Here is a 9,426-nt window from a genome sequence, read left to right as displayed (position 1 = left end):
ACGTTTCAAAGAATAAACGTGTTCATTTATAGTGAAAGGTATTTTAACAAGTTCCTTCCTTTGGCAGATCCAGTCATCTCATTCCCACAGGTAAACTGTGCAATGGTTGTAAGAACGTGAAGCAAGAATACATGTTCTTTTTCCCCCATCTCTTTCCTCCGCTCTTAATTCCCCAGGCGGGGATGACAGACTGACAGGTTGCTCGAGGTCAGAGGAGCAGTGGCCCTTCTCTCCCTGGGACTGTGCTGATAGTCCATATAGGTCCCAGACACTCCTGGCTTCCTCGTGTGTTTTTTGCTGGATCCTTGCCACCGACTCGACGGTGTACCAGCCTCCTTGGAGACAGGACAATGGGCGGGCTGCTGCGTTGCTGACTCGCACCTTTCTGGTCAACGCCTTTTTGCATCCCTGTGGGGTAAGTCGAGGCCAGCACCACTCACTCACTCAGTCAACTCCCTCCCTTTCTCGCTAACACATACTGTAGGACATCCCGGCTTCATTCGGGCCCTGCCGCCCTGGCACGGGTGGCCCTGTGAGATTTGCCGGGATATGGCGTCTGAGATGTCAGTTCAAACCTGCGAGTCTGGGCAGGGCCTGAGAGGAGTGGCTGCGCGCTGGGACAGCCCAGACTGTGGCTGCAGATCATGCTCCATTATGTTTGGACTCAGGGGGTGTGAAAGCACCACGGTCCCCAACGTCTCTCCTCCTAAAAGATCATCAGTTGGCTGTAGCTGGAGGCAAATGTGGCCCCTAATTCACTTCATTATCCCCATGTCTTTGTTTGGGATGTGCTTTTGGGGTACGCAACTAAACCATACATATCGTGATGTCTGAAGCTCTATCTGTGACAGAAAACGTGTGAGGAATTGGTGGTAGCTCTTATAGTGCTGACACTGGTATTGATTTGAACAAGTCGTGACTCCTCCGCCACGTGTCTGTATGTCTTCTCATCTGAGAAATAAGTGTTAGCCTCTTCCTCACTGTACTCCATTGTGTCCTCAGCAGTTGCCATATTGATTTTGTTTTTTCTTTGAGTCATCCCATTGTCTGTGCCCTTTACCGCTGGGATTAATCTAATTGTTTATCTCTGAATCTTTTTCCTGCCTTCACTCCCTTCTGCCTCATTATGTGCCAAGATTTGACAAGTTGAGTCTCCACACTCTCCAATCGCATTTTACAACATGTCGATCTTCAGAACACTACAGATGGCCTGCCTCTCAGCAGACCCTCCCACATGGAATGTAACAAACATGACAACGCTGCACATTCTAACATGGCAACACGCATACACATTCACACACAAACACACATCCACACTGGCATATAATGTTGGATGCACTCGAGCACGCACACACACACACACACACACACATTCTCACAAGCAACACGTTGCGAGATGCAGAAGCGCACAGACGCGCTGACCAACCCTTTGCATTAATACAGCATTAAAAAAAAATCAGCTTTTCCTCACATCACTCTGAATTTCTAAGAGGAATTCCAGTGGGTGCACTTGAGGAGATGACAATATGCACAACATCTCTGAACGCTTGTCAATCCACGTGGTACAGTCGACAGCCGTCTAAGCACACAATGCTGAGGAAATATATAAATAAATCCAGCCAAAAAGACACAACTGTCAAAGAGCCTCATCTCTCCAGACTGAGGGGACGTACAGGCAGCGATCTTTTTCCACTCGCTTTGTGTTTCATCTTTTTTTTTTCTCCTGCTGTATTTTTCAACAGCATCCCGAACGCTCTTGGGCCCATGGAAGCCCTGTGGTCAGGTTTTATCAGTGAGTTAACTCTACAGAAGTGGGCCAGATCAATACATGCATTCTCTGAGAGACGGGGTGCAGTTGGAGCCTTGTGGAAGTAGATATGTGTGTGCGTACGAGTGCCTTCAGGAGCAGATCGATGGGCTGACAGGGGCTCCGCTTTGTTCTCACACAGTGCTCAGATGTTCGACGTGCTTTACATGATTGCTTAAAGGTTTTTGTTTGCCGTCTTGTTTGTTTGCTACATCCTTTTTTCTGTCTGCTTATTCTTCATTATGCACTTTGCCAGCACAGCCGAGTTTACAACTAGTTATTGTTTTTATTGTCAGGTTTCCTCTTTGCACCTTCATAATAAAAGACTTCAGATATTCGGCTCTACAGAACAATGGGGAACGCTTGTATTCTTGGAAAGTAAAGCATTGGGAATCTGAGCACAGTGCTGCATGTCAAAGACTATTGGTAATTGTGATTCACAGTTGACCCAGTGCTAAACCCCACCTTTCAATGCTCCTGACCAGTCCATCCATAGCAACTGTTGCCATCCGACTTGCCATTTTTATTAAGAACATTTAGTCAATTTTTGGTATGATTTTGTGAACCACAATTTAATAGAAATTGCCAGCAATGGAAGTAATATTTTCCATGCTAATAAATCTTTAATACAGCATAGTAACTAAAGTTTAGAGTATCATAGTGAATATGTTGTCCTGTAGAAGTGTTAGTAGCCAGGCTTTTCTCTTTTCAGTTGAATGTGAGAAGCATTTAGCTAGCTTTATCAGTCTCTACAGCTCTATTAACAGACTCCTTTTAATGGTGCTATTTAGTAATTTAATCATTTTCCCAGATAAAAGTGCTCAATTCATGTCACAATTAATTCCTCTTCAGTTTTTTAACAATTTTACTGTAAATAATGCTGCTCAGTTGTCACCACTTGTGATTGCAAAATGCAATTTACTCCAATTTGTGACAGATTTTAGGATAGTGTAAATTTAGCAGTAAAAACTTTACAAGAATACTTAAATGATTCCTTAAAAGAAGGTATCTTAATTGTAACATGCTAAATAGCAATACCTTTTCAAGCTATTTTCAAAATAATAAGCAAAATTAACCAGCCTCTTTTTCACGAAATCACATCTGAGATGTCATCCAACAAAATTCGCCCACTCCACTTCTAAACAACTGTCATAATAAGTGCTTGCGAAAGTGGCTGAAGCTTGAGAATAAGTGTCCGCATACTTGCTGTGCACAATTCTTCATCTGAACAACTATTTTCGTCCACCGACAGGGTTGGCCTTTGACATCTTTTGAGTCTAAAGAATTTTTTTTTTGCACCAAATTCACCCACTTTCACCGTGGCCTGCATGGTCACCTAAAGCAAGTTAAGCACTTGCCTCTCTAAATAAGCTTCCTGAAATTACTTCTAATAAGAACTTGTGTGTATAGGCTGGCCCTCCACTGAAAGGCGTTGACCGCCGAGGACAAGTAGATGTCAATAGATCTTGTCTCCAAGCCTGTGGGACTTTAAGAAGCATGAGCTCTTCTTCAGGCCTTAATAAGACAGCACAGATGCGCCCTTGTCTGAACACGGCCTCTGTGTCTTATTGTACTTTGGCCTCACAACCACGGAGCCCCCTAACAGGGCAGGGCCGGGACCGCGTCGGCTGTGTAAGAGGGTCTCATTAAGAGAGGCAAACGAAAACCGGGGTCAAGGTACATAAAGGTGCCCTGAGCTAAGGAGCATGCCGCTAAGATGAGCTAGGAGCTTCTCCACAGTTCAGGGCCTCACCTCCAGACCCCTGGCCCTCCCCGCCATGACCTCCTATCTCTAGCATTATTTGATGAAGCAGAGCTTGATAATTATTTTGCGTGGATGGAGAAGAGGGCAAGGGTGTGAAAGGAGAATGTCATTCGGAGGGAAAGGATAGCAGGGGATGACAGAGAAGAGAAAGAAAACCAGAAGAGGAGAGTAGAGAGAAGAGAAAAAAAGATCAAAAGCAGGCCTTTCGCTTTTCATGCCTCAGAAGGCTCCAAAGAGGATAAGGAACAATCAGGCCTTGGGTCTCCTGTCCTCTCTAGCAATTAGACTCAGCTGATGAAGTGAATAGGATGAATGGCAGGGTTCAAGGCCTTTCTAGGATTCACACAACAGGGTGTGTTTTTCCCCTTCTCCTCCTTTATCTCTTTCTCCCCTCCGAGTGGCACAAATGCAGCTGAAATAGTTCCAAATGAAGACAATGTGGTCCAAGGTGCCAAATCTTAATCACGGTGGCTGATGAGACTGAAGAGGAGAAAGAAAAGAGGGGAGGGAGGGAGAGAGGGTGTGAGAGCTGCTCAGGAGAACAAACACATACATTCAATGCAGTGCATCTTTGCACCTTATCAAACCACCTCCTCAACACCGCCGCCACCCCCCAAAAAAGGATTTACGTCTCAAAATCCCCTTTGTGCATTTGCTGTTATTGGGCTATACCAAAGAAAACAAATAAGAGAGCAGGGAAAAATGTATCTCTCCCATCATGACAATCGCCACAGTCCTGTAGACTTGAATGCACCTCGCAGATGGCGCTTTGTCTGAAACTGATAGTACCCTGGAAATCTGGACAAGAATGTACTGCGTCTAAAGATTCTAGGCATTCTAGTACAGATAGTATTGCCTTTACCACTCAATCCCGGAAATAAGATGCCACATTGTAAATCCACAGACGCTCTGTAACGACGAGGGTTGACGGAATTCGGCAAAATCCGCAATAACAATAAACACAACAATCAGTCTCCTTTTAACCTTTACTCCTTTTTTTCTAGATCATTCCTCCTATTCTATTTCATTTAACCCAAACTTAATTTACCATGAGCGCAAGGCTTTTTTCCCACCAACCCCTCTGGTGTGTTTTTTCAGCCATTCCTAATACAGTATATGGCAGTAAGTGGCTCCGGAGGCCCGGTCTATGCCGCCACACTGCACTAAAACCTTAAGATGCTTAGTGATATTCTTTAATCTGGCCCACTGATAATGTGTTTAAAGGAGCAATTCAGCTTTCCAAACTTTGAGGGTTCAAAGTCTCTGAGGCATGGGGTCAGAATGCCAATGAGCTAAATAAAGAGTAGCCAGAATGGGCTTTGGGGAGGATTTGAAACTTGGGCTTCTCAATCTCTTTGATCTAAATAGAGTTTCAGGCCACAATGATGCAGAATATCAAATGCTAAGAACTGCGACTCGGCCCGCTTTTGCTATGTTTGGTATGTTGAATGCACAGAATGCTCAATAGTGTTTATATAACGGGCTTATTTCGGTGGTACATTTGTGTAGGGGACATTTTTTTGTGGCACTGCTGAAGAGAAGAGAAGAGAAGAGAAGAGAAGAGAAGAGAAGAGAAGAGAAGAGAAGAGAAGAGAAGAGAAGAGAAGAGAAGAGTGTTGTTTGCATAATGCACTGGCTCTTAATTGTGCATCTTAAAAGAGCTCATATACTCTATTATTTATTAGCAACTTACATTAAGAAAAAGTATTCTGTCTGTAATGGTGTACTCCTCATCTTTACAGGATATTATTAATGGCAGTGTAGTGCTCCTTACAATATTGGTCAACAGTCTATTGAAATTAATACTTATGTAGAGTGTATTCATTTTGTATTTTTTAGTTTTAATTGAAATATCAAAGCCACAATCATAGCAGCTTTATTATTATTGTTATTATTATATTATTATTTTAATTATTATTATTTTTCTCCATTCAACCTTTAATTTCCATTGACCACCTAAGTGAACAAAAGGGATACTATTAACTCAAAATATAGACATGCAATTCTGCTTTACCAACAACATGAAACAAATCAGTATTTCCAACACGTTAATTGTTTAAATTAAAATCCACCTTTTCAACAACAAGTTATTTCCATTCCACACAAAGGCCAATTAAGGATATGTTCCTGCTGGAATAAACCTAAGCTTCTAAGTGTATGTGATTACACTTATTAATATTAATTTGACTATTTACATTTTTTTAAAAGCACTTCAAGCTCTCAGACATTTTGATTTATGTTATTTGGTTTCACAACCCCTTCCTCTCTAAGTGTGTAAGTGTATATAATGGACAAATAAATCAGACTGAGTACAATTACAGTAATTAATTATAATAATTAATTAATTTAGGTTACAAAAAATGTGTACTCCAGATCAGACCGTGTGTAATATTACACCCCCATATATCCTAAAACGATCCCATTGTTTTAAAATGACAGAGCCATTGATTCCATAATTGTGCTTGTAGTTTGTGTGAAGATCATTCCGAATAACACCAATGAAATGTGAATGGGAAGTGAGGATGCTCTAGATAATGGCTGTCTATTTTTAATTGTTCACATATTTTTTCTTTTCCTCACTGACATGGCCATTACTTGGCAGTCAACACTTATCGGCCAAATCGGCCAGGATTAATGGTCTAACTTGGGCTGGTAAAAAAAAAAATGTTGAAGTTGTCCCGATTATCAGCGCAGGAAAAAGAATAATGGTTATTTGTCATTGTGTTAGGCTGAAAGAAAGAGTAATCTAACAAAACATAAAGTTAAGTACACTATTAACCCTTCATCGTGAACACATTTAGTGGGGGATGAGGATGCCCAGATTGCTTTGTGTACGGCTCTGTTGCCTTTCTTTAGTTGCCAGTGTTGAGGCTTGAAGAAAGGACGAAGGGTCATCTTAATCTTAAAAATGACCAAGGTTTGCGTCCATTCAAAATTAGAGATTATATAAAGACATCGACAGACAAACACATCTTGTTTACTTGAAGCGTCTTTGTTGAAACCAAGGACATGGAAAAATATATTAAAAATAAGATGCTAGATACTTCAGTTCGTTCTAACGATGCTTCTCCATTTCAGATTTCCATAGTGCATTATGTTCAATGTTTACTAATGCATTTTTCAGATGCAAATTCTTTCTTGTCAACATTAGTGAATGCAGTTAGTGCTTTATAAACTAACAAACTGTATAACCATTATTAACAAAGATGAATAAGTAATAAATGTATAATGCATTATTTATTCACATTTCACATTCACCTTATTGTAAAGTGATACCAAGTTTTAAGGGGAGCCCAAAATGTTTACCAGTGCAGTCTACTTGTCAAATTGTATATAAATACGACTTTATAAATACAAGTTTAAAATCTGAAAGTTCACAGTAGTCTGTAAATGATACTGTTAGACAAAGAATGTCTGATCTGGTGCTTGGGGTTTAGTAATTCATATCTATCTGACATCAAATGATACGAATCAGCTATAAGATTTCCCAGTATGATATTTAAAAGTGCTGAACACTACCGCCCGTAATCATGGTCACCCCGGCGCGGCTCACAGGACAGACAGGTCGTGACTTCCTGAGAGGGGGGCTATCAGTATGGCAGTGTTTCCTCTTCATCCCGGCCGCAGAGAGCAGCCGTGTCCCTGCCTCATTAATCTTTAACAATAATTTTTCTTGTCTCCCTCCTTGGAAGTATCTATTAGCTGCTCGCTGCTATCTGTTTGTGGGCTATTTTCTTCCCTTTTTCCCCATGAATGTTTGATATATTGGAGAGAGAATGATTGTTCACTGCAACGAGGCCAGCCCATGGCCCCAGTAAGACAAATTGCTCTATAACGCCTAAATGGCAGTCAATGATAACTCATTGTAAGGAGTGTAAGTGACTTCCAATGGAGTGGCTGGAGAAACTGAGAGTAATGGTGGTGCATGGGTGAAAAATAGATGTTTGGTTCTCTGTAATTACTCCATTAGGGGGCTCTCTGTTAATCCACCAAACCACAGCAAGTGTTTTCACAGCAGTTCCCAGTAAATACAACTGGATGGAGACAAGAGGAGCCGCCGCTTCGTCTTCCTTTTTTTTTTTTCTTTTTCTGCAAATATAAACTGTTTGCTTGGACCTTTGGAATTGCAGACATCTCAGGTCGATCTCCTTTGAAAATAGCCATGAAAAGAGATTTCAGTGTAATAAAATTAACACAGAGAGCAATTCTGCCTCATCATATATTGAAGACCTGCACGTGTCTGGACAGATCTGACCCTCTCTATTCCTCCCCAATGTGAGAGCTGTTCAACTAGAAAGGAAAGCACTAGCAGGACAAAAGAGGACAATCTGTCCTTTCAGGAACCTAAGTAACTCAGCCTTCCCATCCCCAGACACACATAATGATAACAATTTTTAGACCATTTGGTGTCTGCTCTCACTGCCTGTAGCACTCTGGACAAAGACTAAGCAAAAACTGCAGCAATATGGTCTTTAGGGTTTGATTTGACCAAACAATCTACTTTCTTAAGTAGACTTTTAAAAACACTGCTACGAGCAATGCCCACAGCTTCGCCACTAAGTCGAGAGTCGACCCCATGCCCTTCTCAGACTGTACATCCCATCTGCTTGTATGCCCATCTTGGATTCACTCAGATGGGTTTAAACCTGTATCCCTCTCATTTTCATTTCTCCAAACCTGTGCTCGCCTTTTATGCTTCGCAGCAAATGGCCTACAATTTAGGTAATTAACAAAAAAACTATTTAAACCAGTGGTGTTTAACTCCATGTTAAAAATTGCAGGGTTCCACACAATTCATTCATGTTGTCCCAACACAAATTGATTAAGTTTACTTTTAACAAATTTATGTGGATTGAACATAAAAAAGTTGTCCCAATGAAATCTCATGAATTGTGTAGTTTCAGCTCATTTTAAATTTAAAGTAGTTTAAACGAGCAAAAAAAAAAAAAAAAAAAAGTTTTTTTTTTAGTGTAAGAGTTGTAATCCAAAAATGGGTCAGGTTTAAAAAGAGGGAAAATAAATAAAAGTAAATGTTATATAACAAATATAATCTTAAAAACGTATATATTAAGGGATGAGATTTGTTAAATACAAATCTACTCTATTTAATGCTTATTCTAGTTTAGTTAATCCTTATTCATCTGTGTCGATGTACGTAGACAGGCATACCCTGATTTACAAAACTATGAATACACTTTAAATGTTGAAAAGCCAATAAAAACCCAAATTATATCTAACAACGATGTATTCATTGTTTTAATGGAAATAATTTTGAAAAAAAAAAACTTTTTTTTTAAAAACATACAGCAAAACTATTAGAAATTCACTCCTCTAAGCTATGTACAAATGCTTTTGTAGAAATTATTGGAACATTTATGTTGTTAACAACTAAAAACATTAAGGGTAAAGTTTTAAGCATTTTATATTCGCACATTCGTTTGGTGATAACTTGTGACTCGGTCCCTATTGTTTACTTTGAATAGTCTATCTGAAATCACACGCAGACACTAGCCAAACTACGAGCCAAATAGTATGCAAAGGACATTGCTGGTGCTGATCAACTGTCTGGAAACCCTATGGCACGTTATGTATTTACAAAGTAATTTAAAATATTTTTTGAACTCGCTTTTTTAATTAATTTGTTTTTTAAGGAGGAAAAGTTTTATCAATAACATGTTATGTTAAGTCCGTGGTGTGAGATTACAGCTATTATTTTAACTTGAAATGTTTACCGTGTTCCTATCTGAATTTCTTGGACTGAGAAGCAGTTCCATATCCATGGCATCTTGTAGTGCAGCAGCGGTGACGAGCCTTGCTACCCTGTCACCTTGGCGTTTTCCCGCGCGCGCCCTCG

General features: G+C 40.3%; 1 long non-coding RNA gene across 1 annotated transcript; it reads right to left on the bottom strand.

Moving 5' to 3' along the window:
• Positions 1 to 432: 432 nt before the first annotated feature.
• On the bottom strand, positions 433 to 9,425 carry LOC141378830 (uncharacterized). The gene is made up of 2 exons (XR_015514968.1): positions 9,305 to 9,425; positions 433 to 4,052 (listed from the first exon to the last, which is right to left on the bottom strand). It is a non-coding gene; the product is annotated as an uncharacterized LOC141378830 (long non-coding RNA).
• Position 9,426: the final 1 nt, after the last annotated feature.

Source organism: Danio rerio, chromosome 18 (assembly GCF_052040795.2).
Source record: "Danio rerio strain M-AB ecotype USA chromosome 18, GRCz13ab, whole genome shotgun sequence".
NCBI lineage: Eukaryota > Metazoa > Chordata > Actinopteri > Cypriniformes > Danionidae > Danio > Danio rerio.
This window is presented reverse-complemented; position numbering and strand designations above follow the sequence as displayed.